The 17,391-nt window shown below is 46.8% G+C and overlaps 1 protein-coding gene across 4 annotated transcripts in view; it reads right to left on the reverse strand.

Annotated features, from left to right (window-relative positions):
- RABGAP1L (RAB GTPase activating protein 1 like) overlaps positions 1-17,391 on the reverse strand; it is a 426,173-nt gene that overhangs the window by 348,199 nt on the left and 60,583 nt on the right. The gene's annotated exons all lie outside the window — the stretch shown is intronic.

Consider the following 17,391-nt stretch of genomic DNA (forward strand, 5'->3'; position numbering starts at 1 on the left):
GACCGAAAGGTAACGCTACGAACTGCAGGTGTTCGTCGTGTATGACGAAGCGTAGGAAACGCTGATGCTCTGGTGCGATCGGCACGTGGAGATACGCATCTTTGATATCTATTGATGCTAGAAAATCTCCTTGAGACATTGAGGCTATGACGGAGCGTAGGGATTCCATCCGGAACCTCCTGACTTTTACGTGTCTGTTGAGCAACTTTAGATCCAGGACGGGCCGATACGATCCGTCCTTTTTTGGGACCACAAACAGATTGGAGTAAAAACCGTGACCTTGTTCCTGAAGAGGGACAGAGGTCACCACTCCTTCCGCTTTTAGAGCGGCCACCGCCTGCAACAGAGCATCGGCTCGGTCTGGTGGGGGAGAAGTTCTGAAGAAACGAGTTGGCGGACGAGAACTGAACTCTATCCTGTACCCGTGAGACAGAATATCCCTCACCCAACGGTCTTTGACGTGTGACAGCCAGATGTCGCCAAAGTGGGAAAGCCTCCCACCGACCACGGGTGTGGGAATCGGAGACCTCAAGTCAGGAGGACGCCGTTTTGGCAACGGTTCCTCCGGCTGCCCTTTTTGGGCGTGACTGAGACCTCCAAGAATCTGAGCGTCTCTGGTCCTTTTGAGTCTTTTTTGACGATGCGAATTGGGACCTGCCCGGTCCTCGAAAGGACCGATAACCAGACTGACCCTTCCTCTGTTGGGGTCTGTTTTGTCTGTGTTGCGGTAAGGATGAGTCCTTACCCTTGGAGTGTTTGATGATTTCATCCAAACGCTCTCCAAACAATCGGTCACGAGAAAAAGGCAAATTGGTTAAGCACTTCTTGGAATGAGAATCTGCTTTCCAATGTCTCAACCACAGGGCCCTACGCAAAACAACGGAGTTGGCTGACGCCACTGCCGTGCGGCTTGTAGCGTCAAGAACAGCATTAATCGCGTACGACGCGAATGCCGCCATTTGCGAGGTCAATGGTGCTACCTGCGGGGCAAATGCACGTGTGACGGAGTCAACTCGCGCAAGCCCGGCTGAGATAGCTTGGAGTGCCCATACGGCTGCAAAAGAAGGCGCTAATGACGCTCCAATCGCTTCATAGATGGATTTCAGCCAGAGCTCCATCTGCCTGTCAGTGGCATCTTTAAGTGCCGCTCCATCTTCAACTGCAACCAAGGATCTAGCTGCAAGCCTGGAAATTGGAGGATCCACTTTTGGACACTGGGTCCAACCTTTGACCACCTCAGGGGGAAAAGGATAGCGTGTATCTTTAAGCCGTTTAGGAAAACGCCTTTCAGGATAAGCGTGGGGTTTCTGGATTGCGTCTCTAAAGTCAGCGTGGTCCAGAAAAGTGCTTAAAGTACGCTTAGGGTATCTGAAATGGATTCTCTCGTGCTGCGAAGCTGACTCCTCCACAAGAGGAGCTGGTGGGGAAATATTTAACATCTTATTGATGTTAAATATAAGATCATTAACTATGGCGTCACCATCTGGTGTATCTAGATTGAGAGCGGTTCCAGGATCAGAATCCTGATCAGTTACGTCCGCCTCATCACCCATAGATTCATCTCGCTGGGATCCTGACCATTGGGATGAATGTGAAGGCCCGTCATAGCGAGCCCGCTTAGGCTGCCCGGGGCCATCGTCCGAGTCAGAGTCTTCACCCTGAGGTGTATATGCCCGCCCCGGAGCTTGGAGCTGAGGGGGACCAGGGGGCAATGATTGCACAGTGTCCGTGGCCTGAAGTACAGGCCTAGCTCGCAATGTGTCAAGAATTTGTGACATAGTGAGAGACATTCTGTCAGCAAAAGCTGCAAACTCAGTGCCTGTCACCTGGACAGCATTCACAGGTGGTACACCCTGGGTCACGTCCAGCAGAGGCCCCGGCTGTGCAAGCGCCGCAGGGGCCGAGCACTGCACACAATGGGGGTCTGTGGAGCCTGCCGGTAGAAAAGTCCCACATGCGGTGCAGGAAGCATATAATGTCTGTGCTTTGGCACCCTTGCGTTTTGCGGACGACATGCTGCTGGCTCTCTGAATGTGAGAGAGTCTATAGCCAAAGGGCGACCAGCGCTATGTAATACCAAGTATTTGTAGCAACAAAATACTAAGAATACTACTGGCACAAGAGGGGTGAGCCCTGAGGGCTGCTTACCGCCCGCTGAATAGCGGGTAAGAGGCTGCAGAAATCCTTGTCTGGGTCTCCCCGGCTCCCCTCTGCAGCTCAGCGTGTCAGCAGGAATGGCTGCCGGCGTCTGTGGAGAGGGGCGGTCCGTGGGAGTTCCCAAACAAAAGTGCGGGAAACAGTGTCCCCTCTGTGCCGATTGTGAGGGCTGGAGTATGTAAAAACGACTCCAGCCCTCAGCGCTGATGCACTGGCCAGCGTCCCGCCCCTCTCCTGACTGGCAGGTCTGGGGGCGGGAACGAACGGGAGCAGGCCGCAAAAGCCGGGGACTCGAGTTATCAGCGCGGCCGCCGTAAAAGCGCGGGCCGCGCTGAAGTCCCCGGCGCACCACAAGTGCCAGCCGCGCCGCAGTCCCAGCGGCCGGCATGACCGATCTCTAGATGTGGCCAGCGTCCCGCCCCTCTCCTGACTGGCAGGTCCGGGGGCGGGAACGAACGGAAGCAGGCCGCAAAAGCCGGGGACTCGAGTTATCAGCGCGGCCGCCGTAAAAGCGCGGGCCGCGCTGAAGTCCCCGGCGCACCACAAGTGCCAGCCGCGCCGCAGTCCCAGCGGCCGGCGCGACCGATTCCTGGAAGTGTGCCTGCTTCAGCTAAGCTGAATGAGGCCATGGCACAAGCGCCGTAGCGCTGATGTCCCCCGGCGCACTACAACACCCAGCATGCTGCGGTGTGAGCGCCTGCACGGGGACACAGAGTACCTTGAGGATGCAGGGCCATGTCCCTGATGTACTCCGCTCCATCCAGCATCTTGTCCAGGGGCTGTAGATGGAGCCCGGTCTCAGTGCCTGGAGACCAGTAAATCCCACTTCACCCAGAGCCCTGTAAAAAGGGATGGGGAAGGAATCAGCATGTGGGCTCCTGCCGCCGTACCCGCAATGGGTACCTCAACCTTACAAACACCTCCGACATACAGTGGGGTGAGAAGGGAGCATGCTGGGGACACTATATGTGTCCTCTTTTCTTCCATCCGACATAGTCAGCAGCTGCTGCTGACTAAAAACAATGGAGCTATGCGTGCGTGTCTGACCTCCTTGCGCACAAAGCTAAAACTGAGGAATCTGTACTCCTACGGGAGGGTGTATAGCCAGAAGGGGAGGGGCCTTACACTTTTAAGTGTAGTTCTTTGTGCGGCCTCCAGAGGGCAGTAGCTATACACCCACTGTCTGGGTCTCCCAATTAGGAGCGAAAAAGAAAACTGTATATAATGCCATCATACACTAATAAGGTCTTAAGGCTACTTTACACGCTGCGATATCGGTACCGATATCGCTAGCGTGGGTACCCGCCCCCATCTGTTGTGCGACACGGGTAAATCGCTGCCCGTGTCGCACAATATCGCCCAGACCTGTCACACTACTTACCTGCCCGGCGACGTCGCTGTGACCGGCGAACCGCTTCCTTTCTAAGGGGGCGGTTCGTTCAGCGTCACAACGACGTCACAGCTGCGTCACTGAACCGCCGCCCAATAGAAGCGGAGGGGCGGAGATGAGCGGGACGAACATCCCGCCCACCTCCTTCCCTCCGCATAGCGGCCGGGAGGCAGGTAAGGAGAACTTCCTCGTTCCTGCGGCGTCACACGCAGCGATGTGTGCTGCCGCAGGAACGAGGAACAACCTCATTACTGCTGCAGTAACGATTTTTGAGAATGGACCCCCATGTCACCGATGAGCGATTTTGCACGTTTTTGCAACGATGCAAAATCGCTCATAGGTGTCACACGCAACGGCATCGCTAATGCGGCCGGATGTGCGTCACCAATTCCGTGACCCCAACGAGTTCGCATTAGCGATGTCGTAGCGTGTAAAGCCCCCTTTACACTAATAACAAGAACTGGCAAAAACTAAAAAAGGGGCAGATTTTTCCACAAGACCAATAAACGAGATGAAAACCCCAAAAAAGTCACTATTTAATTAACAATATTAATATGATTCGTCATGACCATATCAGATGCAGCAAGAGCACATAGTAATAAGTAGGGAGGGCGATGAGGACCTAAAGAACTTTATTGAGGCCGATATAATAACACTAATTATACAGGTGGGACTGAAGGATCCACCATAGAAATATATAGAAATCACCGCGTAACACAATGCACTCACGGTAGGCCGCCTTCCTCTCGAAAAACCACAATGCTTTTCCCGATGACAGCAATATAAAGGCTGGCAGCCGAGCGGGCTGGCGGGTGAGGTGACATCATCCACCGGTGACACATACTCACAACAATAAGCCGGGATCGTTTTAAATAAAATCGTGCCCTAATGTTGTATCCGGACAAACGCCGGCATCCGACTCATTCACTGCGGAATATCAAAACGCCAGTTTCCATGACAAAGGCCTGAAACAATCAATGAGGAGACGACAGCCATTTAACCTTTCATCCAAGGTGTTCACAGCCCCCACAGCCATTTTTGTGGCTCAGAGGAAGAAATTGTAGTTAGTTGCCATTTATTGTGTTTTGGGTTTTTTTTTTTAATTAAAAAAAAAAAAAAAAAATGCTTCAACCATATGACTACAATACGACATACCATAAAAAATATGGTTATCCTTAGCCAGGTTTATGCATCACAAAGAGCGGGTATTAAAAGTATATTCCCATCTCCAAGATCCTATCCCAATATTAACAAATCCCTCCAATTAAAAATATAGTATAGTGTTTCTGATTAGCTATGTCTCTTACCTCATGTGCAGGGCATTACAGCAGCTTAGGTAACTAAGGTTATGACCACTAGTAACTAACTGTCGCTATATGAGTGGTCATAACCATGGATACCTAAGCTACTGCAATGCCCTGCACATGAGGTAAGAGACATAGCTAATCAGGAGAACTATACTACATTTCTAATTGGAGGTATTTGCTAATAATATTATACCTACTACAGGGATATGATCTGTGAGATGGGAATACCCCTTTATTCACAAGCAAAGACAGATTATAGGAAGGACAAAAGGACCCACGTCGTGGAGAGTTCACCACCCAAAAAATGTAGGGAGCAGAAATCACCCACCATATCTGATGGCCATTTAGTGATCCGATCAGGTGCCCTGCAGCACAAATACGTATGAAGGCCACCATACACATTAGATAGGTCATCCAAACCTGCCAATTTTAGAGGGATCGGCAAACCATTTAATGTGTATGGGGTCCTATGACAGATAAAAGGGGACATAAGTTTTATGCAGTTGGAATTCAACCATATGATCATTTTGTTCGGCAGCGGGATAAGCTGCTGTTAACTGAGAACGGAGCACTCGGGGAGCCGCGCGATCCTGTGTATGGGGGAGTCAGGAGAGAGCTGTTGGTTGCACCATTCAAACTTAAGGGAGTCACTGACCAAGCTACTGTCATAATTCCCATAGATGTCAGTGCAAAGTGCCTTGTTTGTGCATGTCAAACTCTCCTCCATGTGATCATAACAGGACAATCACAAACCTCAGCACTCAGGAGGACCAAACAGGAGATCACCTCCCGTGCCGGAGTGGGCTGCTCTGGATCTGCAGGGGTAGGAGCAGATGAGCTTGCCTGATTTTACCCTTTTAAAAACATCCCTGCCATTTGCAAAGAAACCCAAAAACCTTTTACAGGAATTTTCTGTGGCTTAGATGTGGATGGCGTATTTTGAGATAAGTCATCAAAACCAGATTTATGAAGGTGCAACACCCAGAACCCCCAGCAATGGACGGACGAAGAACTCCTCAGTACACTATGTAGTGGTTGTTCTCATGTATTGCGGCACAACTTCTATTAAAGTGAAAGGGAGCTGAGCCGCAGAAACTGAAGAATGACCTCTACACCATAAAGGGGAGCTGTGCCATCCTTGACACCCGGCCGCTGCAGAATGGCAAATTAGCAAAGCCCCTGCAATCTGACACTGATGTCCTCTATTAATGCCAGGTCAATAATATCAAAGTCTGGAAAACCATCTTAAAAGGGAACCTGTAAGGTCCGATATGCGCTCTAACCTACAAGCAGGGCGATGTATGGCCTAAAAACCCCTTATTAGCCGGGTGTTTTCTTGGTGGCTTTAGACGTCCTCTGAGCACGGTTGGAACCACAGGAGTCTTCCAGTCATGAGCAGTGTGCTTGTGAAGCCGACAAGCAAACACCCAGCTAAGAAGGCTGCGTGAATGAGAAGCGCTCACGCGCGGGATTCCAGGAGCTGATGATGACGTTGCTCATGTAAACCCATGGTATCACGCCCACAGGGGCATGATACCACGGAAAGAGGGCAAACTAGATGGGGCGAAGCGACGCCCTGGGGACTAGTCCTTCTGCTCATTTACATAGGGTACAGGTAAGTTGTAAAACACTTTTTATAAATTAATTTTACACGATATTACAACACAGGGTGGGATAGGAAGGGGTTTCTAGGCCACACATCACCCTGCTTGTAGATTAGAGCGCATATGGGACCTGACAGGTTCCCTTTAATCCCAAACTAAAGGCCCAGTCACACACAACGACTTACCAGCGATCCCGAAAACGATGCAACCTGATAGGGATGGCTGGTAAGGTGCTGGGAGGTCGCTGGTGAGATGTCACACAGTCCGATCTTACCAGCGATGCAGGAGCGACCTGTATAACGATCTCAGCAGTCACTGTGACCCTGTCACACAGTGTCAAACACAGCGATGTGTCCTGCCCAGCAGGACATCACCTTTGAAGAAAATGGCCTGGACCATTCTGCAATGACTAAAGATCTCACAGCAGGGGCCTGATCGCTGGTAGATGTCACACATAACAAGATCGCTAACGGGATCGCTACTGCGTCACAGAAACCGTGACTCGGCAGCGATCTCGTTATGTGTGATGGTACCTTTAGGCTATGTTCACACTAGAAAAATGATTTTTCTTAAGAAATTTCTTAAGAGTGAAGGATTAGTGCACCTGCGTTAAAAAACGCACCTGCATTTTTGCCGCGTTTTTGGTGCGCTTTTACCGCTGGTTGCTCCCTGCGTTATTGTGCCAATTATCTATGGCAAATAACGCAGTTAGCTGCAGAAAAGAAGTGACATGCTCATTCTTTTTCTTAAAAAAAATCTACTGAAAGAATTTTCTTAAGAAAAAAACGCAGTGTGCGCACAGCTAATTTTTTTTGCCATAGGTTTTGCTGGGGAATGTCTGCAGAAAGGTTACAAGAATTTCTCAAAAAATTTCTGCAGCAAAAACGGACCAAAAACGCAGGTAAAAATGCAGTGTGTGAACATAGCCTAAGGCTATGTGCGCACTAGAAATGTGAAGTTTCTCAAGAAAATTTCTTGAGAAACTTCTGGGAGTGGAAGATTTCCGGACCTCCGGAAAAAATACGCACCAAATCCGGATTAGCCGCGATTTTCCCGCAGGTTGTTCCCTGGGGATTTTGCAGGCTGTACGGCAGAAATCCGCAGGTACCTGCGGAAAAGAATTGACATGCTCATTTTCTCAAGAACTTTTCAAGAAAATCTTCAAGGAAATTTGTTGAGAAAAATCCGCAGCGTGCGCACAGCTATTTTTTTTTCCTCATAGGATTTGCTGGGAAAGGTCTGCACAAAGATTGCAGACATTTCTCAAGAAATTTCCGCAGCAAATCCGCGGGTAAAACGGCCTAGTGCGCACATAGCCTAAGGCACATCCGAATTTTTAAACTGTGAAGGCCATTGTGTGAACAAGTCCATGTCTTGTCCAGCACCACCAGATCTATATTCTTAAATATGCAACACTTATCACAATTTAATATTAAAAAGAAATTCCACCTGAAAGCTTAAAAACAAAAACAAAAAAAAAAAAAACAAGAACAAGCAAACTATGAAACCACAAAAAAAGGACAAATACTAGTCATTCTGGTAGATGTGACTCCCATATAATTGTGCCCGTCTTTCACACCTCTGCATGAGGATTTTACAAGGCATTAATTTAATACATCTGAACGGTGACTGAATGTGTTCTACAACTGGATGAAGCAGAAAGACAAACCCCTGCCGGCTGAAATGCATTTTACACTGATTATTTTAGCGCCAATTCTGATGATGAATAAAGGACGGGAAAACGTTTCTTGCATACGGCTTTCTAAGAACAGACACATTCGACACTTGCCGTTCATCAGTTACATTAGACCAGTCTGCTCGGACAGGCCTCGTTCCAAAAACATTGATCCAACCCAAAAAGAATGACGGCCTCTTACTGTTAGGGTATGTTCAGGAATTTTCATAGTGTTAGCTCACATTCAACCCCCAAAACCGGCTTGTAACAAGCTCCTCATTCATTTTAATGGGAAACGGTGCCTATAGTGCCCCTATGGCTTTTTTACAACTGGTATTACTGCATGTTAAAGCATCATGTTGATTCTTTGCATGCTTTCTATATGTAAACTGCGGCAAAAATATGTAGGCTTTGACAAGGTTTTTGTAATGGAAGCATACAAAGAAACCAATTTAATTCACTTCCTAAAATAATTAAGAATGAAATAAAAAAAACCATGCTGAAAAAAAATAAATGCACCAAAATAGCAAACTGCACCAAGATCCGTGTGCTTTTAAGATGCAATTTTCAAATGTGAATTTTTTAGCTAAAAAAAAAAAAAAAAAAAAAAAAAAAACTCCATTTGTACACACACTTCTGGTGAAACAGATGCACTTAGGGAGACATTTGTTAAAGGGAAATGTCGCGCCCAGGGATATGGGGTACTCTATCCCGAGCAGTGTCTCTCTTGGCAATGTCACTGGGGTGGCCGTTGCCCGGTTCCGTGCCCTGGGCCCTTTTTATAATGGGGTGTATTTAAAGAGGATTTAGGTTAGTGTTCATACGTGATGCCACTTGAGGTGTTGTGGCAATATATATGTGGAGCCGCCGCTGCAGAATGTCACTACTGTGGCCGGTGGTAATTGCAGCCCGGATGGTAGGCCCTCCGCAAGCAGGGCTGGGCCTCAGAGGATGGGTGTTGTGACGGTTGTAGGAAGAAACTAGTCCACACAGAGGTATAGTGCAACTGGTTTTTACTCACAGCTGGTAGGTGGTACCAGGTTACCCGAGGCCAGATGGTTTCAGGTCCCCTTCGTCCCAGTGCCAGTTCAGTACTCTGGTACCTTCTTCACCTGCACCTGTCTCTGGGAAATGGGTTCCCGTGGCGTAGATTAACTGGAGGTCCCCGTTCTGTGGTTTGTCCACTTCTGGCCGCCTGACAGTAGCGTGAACCCTTTGGGGTTGGAGTCTCTGGTCCTGTCCCCGGTTCTCCCTTTGCTACAGAGTCTTCGGATTTTTAGGGTCATCAAGGTCCCCTCGCTGTGCAGGTGTTAACAGGTCGGCATGGAGCTCTTTCCTGTCCTAGGGTCCTGTACCCAGTCAGTGCTTAGTTCCGGGAGCACTCCACTGTACTCCACCGGCAACTACTCTCCTGGGTACCAGGTTAACATTAACATTAATCAGAACGTCACTTAACTAACAACTTCACTCTCGCCTGTCTCACACTTGTCTGACTACTCTCCTCTCTCCACAGTCTGCCCCTCCCACCTGGTCAACTAGTGGACTGGATTGGCTCCATCTCTAGGCGGCCATCCATTGGTCTGACCCTAGCCAAGTACCATTTAATGGGGGATTGTTGGGGAAAAACTGGGATTACCTGGGTTTTTGGTGTTACTGGCACTTGGTCTCCGGGTCCCTAGGGGGTAGGCCATGCATCCTTGTGGGGGATGCAGAACCTCGTAGCACCCTGATGGCTTCAGGGGCGCTACAGAAACAGTCGTCAGAAATCCAGTTATTAAAATGTGACGGCAGAAGTTTGTCATTCCAATTCAGGATCCGAGCAATCCGTTCCCGTGCGCCCCTGCATACTGTTCCGGGCGCCCCTGCATACTGTTCCAGGCGTCCCTGCAAACTTCTCACAATATTTTATTTGCTGCTCTCCTATATGATACGCCAGCAATCAAAGGCTGATGGGCTAGGTTGGCAAGTGCACTGCAGGCGCCAAGGCTGGTCTGTCTATACATGCCATCGCACCGCAAGGACCCAAAAGTACCAAGCAACAGACCAGTGAATAAAGATAAATTTTGTTCTAGTCTTTGCACCCCAGCATACCTATATCATTAGGATCATTCCCTTTAAGGTTAACATTTCATACACAAGTCTTTGATTGCAGAAATGTTTGCACCAAATCTGCATTTCTTGCCAGAAACAAAATAGTGCATTTTTTTTTTTTTTTTTTTTGAAAATTGCAAAACTGCTGAAAGAATGGACATGTGCACAAAACTTCAAGATTCTCCTCATTGACTTTGCTTGGTTTTGCATGCAGCTTTGTGACAAAACTGCACTCAAAAATGCATCAAAACTCAACCAACATCCATTCCACTTGCTGAGGATTTTAGTGTGTCGACAAGTCTGCAGCGGAACGCTCAGTTAGACGCACCCTTAAATTTTCAGATGGGAGCAGAGCCCCGATATAAGGTGGCGATCATTAAAAAAAAATAAGTTTCTCTTGCGAGATTTGTACAAAACATTGCTTATAATTCCAACCTCATTCATTAGGATGACTTTAACTTTTTTTTTTTTTCGTCTATAGCAACAAGATCACGAGAAGCTCAAAGACATGGTCGGTGAAATGATCCCAGTCATCAGAACCAGTGTATCTATAACGCAATCATCCAGCGCTCCATTTACTGGTCGTCAGATGTTTTATTAGACTATACCTCCACCTGCTGGAATACTAACATATCGGTCTGGGGCTTACGAGCTATAAAAACGAGTAAAAAAGGTACAGACAAAACCAGCAGGAATAGACTTTATATTATCAAAATACGTAGTGTAGCAAAATGTAACCATTGTAACACGGAATAGAACGGTCTACAGCAATAACACTAAGGGAAAAGGTACTTTATTCGATAGTTTTGCCTCGGATGTTGTCCTTTCTGAAGTTACAGACCACCATCTTAATCTATATTTGTGCTCGTTGATTTTACATCTTTTGCTCCGTATTTTTCTACATTTCTCTCCCTGAACCAAAGATTAATTTACAGTATTTCATATGGAGATCAAAACAGCATTGATCTGCAGAGCGAGATTTTTATTATATTCTTGGACCCAAATCTACATCAGAAAATTTTTTAATTATTTTTCTTATTTAAATTGCTTAAAGGGAGCCTGTCACAAGTTTTTCCCTTATAAACCGTGGCCACCACCAGTGAGCTCTTATATACAGCATTCTAGAATACTGTATATAATTGCCCAAACCGCTCTGTATAACATTATTATTATTATTATATATTATTATAGCGCCATTTATTCCATGGCGCTTTACAAGTGAGAGAGGGTATACGTACAACAATCATTAACAGGACAAAACAGACTGGTATAGGAGGAGAGAGGACCCTGCCCGCGAGGGCTCACAGTCTACAGGGAATGGGTGATGATACAATAGGTGAGGACAGAGCTGGTTGCGCAGTGGTCTACTGGACTGAGGGCCATTGTAGGTTGTAGGCTTGTTGGAAGAGGTGGGTCTTGAGGTTCCTCTTGAAGCTTTCCACGGTGGGAGAAAAGTCTGATATGCTGAGGTAGAGTGTTCCAGAGTATGGGGGATGCACGGGAGAAATCTTGTACGCGATTGTGGGAAGAGGAGATGAGAGGAGCAGAGAAGGAGATCTTGTGAAAATCTGAGGTTGCGTGCAGGTAGGTACCGGGAGACTAGGTCACAAATGTAGGGAGGAGACAGGTTGTGCATGGCTTTTTAAGTCATGGTTAGTGTTTTGAACTGGACAGAACATAACATAAAAACACCTTTATTATACTCATCTAGGGAGTGGTCCGGCCCGATCCGATGGGGGTTGTTGTTTTCGGTCCGGCACCTCCCATCTTGTGCGATGGCCGTTCTCCTTCTCAGCCCAATGTGGCTGACATGTCCTACGTCATCCACACAGAGGCAACTACTGAACTCCTGCGCAGGTGCACTTTCATATGCCCTGCTGAGGTCAGATTAAAGTACTGTAGTGAGCATGCGCCGGCCGTCTTTGTCCTTTCCTTGCGCCTGCACATTTCTGTACTTTGCTCTGCTCTCATCCAGGGAGATCAAACTATGCATGCACAAGTGCGCAATGGTAGACTCTATGTGGATGACGTAGGACGTGTCATGCACACGGGACTGAAAAGGAAGACCGTGACTGCAAATGATTGAGGAGGCGCCAAACAGAGAGCAGCGACACCCATCAGACCGGACCGCCTCGTAGGGGAGTATAATAAAGGTAATTTTTACGTTCTACAGAACAGCCCTAGCTCTATATACAGTATTACAGAATGCTGTATATAAGAGCTCACTGGTGGTGGCCGAAGCTCATAGGGGTAAATCCTGGTGACAGGTTCCCTTTAAAAAAAAAAAAAAAAACACGTTCTGCCTGTACTCTAAGTTATAAAATCAGAATTTTCTGTAGTCAGGAGGGCAGTTAAGGGTTATGATCACATGTGGCGTCTTTTCTGTAGCAAAAAAAAAAGTTTTGGCAGAAAAACTGCTGAGTAAAATGCATGCATTTTTTATGCCGTCCCCCCCAATTTAATTACTATGAGTTGAAAAAAACACAGCAACAAATAAAAAAAAAAAAAAAAAAAGTTGAATCTATGATGGTAAGTCGAGGATCATAACTACCCATGACAATTTGTAATAAATCGGTCCTGACTCCTATAAATCATCATGCAAATCATAAAAGCAGTGGGAACAAAATCCAAGGAGAAAAACTCTAAAATGGAGCTACGATTTTAAGCTTCTACTTAATGTATATGTTATATCGCAGGCCCATCAAAAAGTGCTGCATCTCGGAGGAGGTATAGGTTTTCTTTATAGCCCTTTCACTATAGATTGCTTGGTGTGTCACGTTCCGAGACCCTTTCTGATCACTCTAAGGGCCTTCAGAAGTGCTCAGGTCCTACATGAGTGCGTGCACAGCGGTGTTTGAGCTCAATTTTTACTGCTTTGTGAGTGATTGAGTCATTTAAACAATTGGCGGAAGGTATAGTGTTTTGTGGCGCCCCTGAGGCTTCAGTCGCCACAGGGTACAGCACCTGATTTTAGATGCTGTGCTCATCACGGATTCCTGGGTGATTAGTGCCGGTATCACATAACACCACATCCCATTATTAGCTCACACATTAGATCAGGGCTGGGGCAAGTCCCATTAATGCATTTCGACCAGTAACCTGGTTATGGTACTTAATCCCCATGCACAGTACCTAGAACCATCTAGTGGGTGGAGCTTAGTGGGCGGAGCCAAGTTGGTAAGTGACAGTTGACGGAGTCAGTCAGGAGTTGACGCTGAGTGAGGAAGGGACTTTGGGCCAGAGAGAAGCTGATTTAGTGACTTTGGTGGAAAAAAGGTGAACGGTCGCTAGGAAAGTACAGTGTCGGTACTCACAGGACCGAGCACAGACGGGGTGTAGAGCCCTAGATTAGGGGATGCTTTAGGCTCGCCTAATAAATCTACCGGGACAGAAGATTTTAAGTTTCTCGGCCTACCAAAGTGTCTGGGGCACAGCAGCAGACCTAGAACCTGGGAATTGGGACAAAGGTCCAACCCATTGAGAGGTTCACGCTGCCTGCGTACGGACCAGGACCTTTTTTCACAAAAGATCAGGAGGGGACCCCAAGTAGCTTCAAACCACGGGGACTCAAACAACAAAGTGCTTAGAGGAAGGCCCCACCAGTCACAATACCAGCACCGGGATCCGAGGAATTTGGGATCGCCTGGAGCCCATTTTGGTGGAGACCGGCACCCTGCGGGCAATCAGACAAAATGTGAGTAAAGACATCTTGAACCGCAGCCACTGTGTCGCCTACTTCTTCCCGCGCCCTGTCAGTCCTGGACAATTACTGCAAGAAGTACTACAAGTCCTAGACATCCCGCTCATGCCGCTGAAGTTTACATGATCCCTACCATTGACTCTCCAAACGGTTGCCCCGGGGTTACCCGCTCCACCTGCGGGGAGGAGAAATACCTCAGCTGCTAACACCATTCCCGGAGGTCCAGTCCAGCAGCCGCAGCCTCATAGCTGCAAAACCACAGGTAGGGTCATGAACTTCATCTTATCCAAAAATACAACTCCCCTCATCATCCTCCCTTTATTATTGAGACTCCGCCAGGGTCAAGGAGCCGGGCACCGCCACCGCTGACATCCCCGGACTAGTCCGGCCCGGTTCAGAGTACCCCGACCCTGGGGCGGTCGAGTCAGTTGCTTTGCTGGTTATTGAAAGAAGTATTAGCCAAGTAGACATTACCCCGCCATATTTGTCTGGCTTTTGGCAAATCAATATTAAAAAGGCTGTATCAGAATCTCCAGTTTTTGCTGCTCCCGCTCCACAACAGAACCTTAACGGATCCCATTATAGGTCAATGAGGTTCATTGGGCATCATTATCTGTCCAACAAAAACCGAGTAGAAACAGCTTAATTCAGGTCCACAGGTTACTTATAGCAGAAAAGCAAAGAATAATGCACGGTTAGAATACTGAATAGCCCTGCTGCCCTCATTTCTGAAACACTGGCCTTCAGCTCAGATTTTTCAAAATTTATTTTTTTTCAGAAATTTTAGAACTAAACTCTTGGATTGATTGGTTAATATTATTTTGCAGCTGAGAGTGGAGGAGACTATCCTTCATTGGCTGCACACTTCTGTTTGACATTTCCAAATAGTGACACTGGGGGCGAACTCACAAGCTGTGGATTTGCGGTGCAGAATTACTGGACAGAGTGAAGGGGGGGGGGTTCTTTTTATTGTGTAACAGCAAGCAAGTTAGTGATCGGAGTCAAAGAGTGGTCATAAATGGCTGCACATCCAGTTGGAAGACTGTCTCAAGCGGGGTACCATAGGTCTCTGTCCTGGGCCCCGTGTGCTTCAACATCTTTATCAATGATTTAGATGATTTTCACAAGGAAAGACTAGAAGCAATGGGATGAAACTGATGGGGAGGAGACAGATTAAATATTAGAAAAAACTTTGACAGTGAGGGTGATCAACGAGTGGAACAGGCTGCCACGAGAGGTTGTGAGTTCTCCTTCAATGGAAATTTTTAAAAAGAGGTTGGACGGATATCTGTCCGGGATGATTTAGTGAATCCTGCTTTGAGCAGGGGGTTGGACTAGATGATCCAAGAGGTCCATTCCAACTCTAATATTCTACAATTCTCTAAGTTACGTATTGGCAGACCCACAGCATGCTGATCAAATTGTAAAAAAAGGGTCCAGAATTTTTTTTTCTCCCCTTTCAATGAACAGGGTAATTCTGCAGAACAATCCACCGCAGAATTTGAACAGTCTCTGCAGAGATGTAGTGGATTTGTGGCAAGATCCAAATATAAGATCCATGAAGCCATGACAATAAACAAAGAATCTATAAGGAATGGATCTTGTGGAATTTAAGTTCCTGAATGCCATTTATGAAAACTATCAATTGTTCTCACGACCCGGGGTAAAACACCAAGATGTAAGCTCCATCAACTTTCTCTTTATTTAGTTTGAGGAAATACATGGAAATATTAAAAACGTTTGGCTATTTTCAGTTTAGAAAACGCTAATAGCTGCAATTCTGCAGCACCAAAAAAGAAAAATCACCTTCAAGTACAACCATTTGGATTTGAACCCATGAGTCTGTGCTCGGTGGTCATATGAAACTGAACAGCCAAAAATGTACAAGGGAAAATGGAAGAGATATTTAATTTATGTATTGGCCAATGCATGCAAGCCCGGAAACCAAAGGCAATATCTCTTTTGCAGTAATGCAGTGCCATATTTTCCTTTGTACATTTTTGGCTTTTCAGTGTGCAGCTGTATGCATTTTATAGTTACTATGTTTTTTCGGCTAGCACCTGTTCACATTTGTTGGATGTGCAGGTCAGCTTTTTGGATATTTGTGCTCGGTGGTCACCTTCTCTGTCCGCTAGACCAGTGTTCCGCAACTCCAGCCTTCAACAGTGCACATCTTCAGGATGTCCTTAGTATTGCACCTGTTGAAATCATTACCTGTGCAGATGAGTAAATTAACACCTGTGCAATACTAAAGAAATCCTGAAAACATACCCTGTTGGTGGGCCTCGAAGACTGGAGTTGGGGAACACTGCGCTAGACCACAGCAGACATCTTTTCTTCAGATGTTTAGTTTCTCTTATCTATGTTTTGGTTCTATTAAGGCAACATGTACATTCATTTACTCATTTATCTACCCAAGCCCCTTTCGGGTGCGGCTTTAAATAGTTTCCCCCTGCTGGTATTTCCTGATGGTGATATTCTCAGTTTGAAGTCCAGCCATGTTGCTGTTAGTTTCTGCCAGTCAGTGGAAGACCAGCTAGGATACCTCTCTGCTCCTATGTTTGTTGTCAGTGAGTAGGCGGTATATTCTTAGTAATATTTACCTTCTCTAGTATTCTGTATTTCGTTATTTGTCTTACTCACTCTGGGATCACTTTCTTCTTCAGCACACCTTCCCTTCTGTAGGTAATTTACACTCGGTTCTGCCCTCCGGTTCCTGAGGAGGAACGTTAAGTGCTCGATGGCCAATCAGGCAGCATAGGTCCGAGTTGCCATTGTTTAGTCTGTGGTCAAGAATATTACAACTCCCGCAAGAGCCACTAGGGACTGCGGGGTTGGGATCTCTAGCCTGTACAGGAACCGGCTGGGCCAGTTGCAGTTTTATAGTTTGTTACCTTTACCCCTTGTGAGTTTGTGTACGAACATAAGAGGAAGCAGAATATCCTTTATTTGCAAGTACTAAAAGCATCAAGTATTTGCCAGCGAGGCAGTTGTGTAAATAACGTGACTAACGCCCTCCAGAAAGCTATAGACAACGAGACTACTGCATCCGGAATTAATGCTCTGCATTTGAGGGCGGCAGGGAATTTTAAAAAGGGGTTGGGATTTTTTTGCGCAGAACCTCACTAAACAGAGGCGCTGCAGAATTATGTTTATGGCATTCTAGCCATTTCACCAAGAAGTGCCCATTTCGATAAAAATAACCATATTTTTCGGTTTATCAGACACCCCGGATTATAAGACGCATCCCAAATTTAGGGGACGACAATAGTAAGAAATAATTTTTAATGTTGAAATGAGAGTCAGTCTTATAATCCTAGTGTGTCTTAATCCTAATGACTACCAGGGGCAGCGTCTCAGGAAGTTCACAGGAGGCAGAGTCAGCGATGCTGTGGGCTCAGAGGAGGGGTTAATGCGTCTCAGAAGGGTCAGTGGACGGAGGGTCAGCAATACTGCGGCCCGGGGGT

The sequence above is a fragment of the Anomaloglossus baeobatrachus genome, chromosome 8 (assembly GCF_048569485.1).
Source record: "Anomaloglossus baeobatrachus isolate aAnoBae1 chromosome 8, aAnoBae1.hap1, whole genome shotgun sequence".
Classification (NCBI taxonomy): domain Eukaryota; kingdom Metazoa; phylum Chordata; class Amphibia; order Anura; family Aromobatidae; genus Anomaloglossus; species Anomaloglossus baeobatrachus.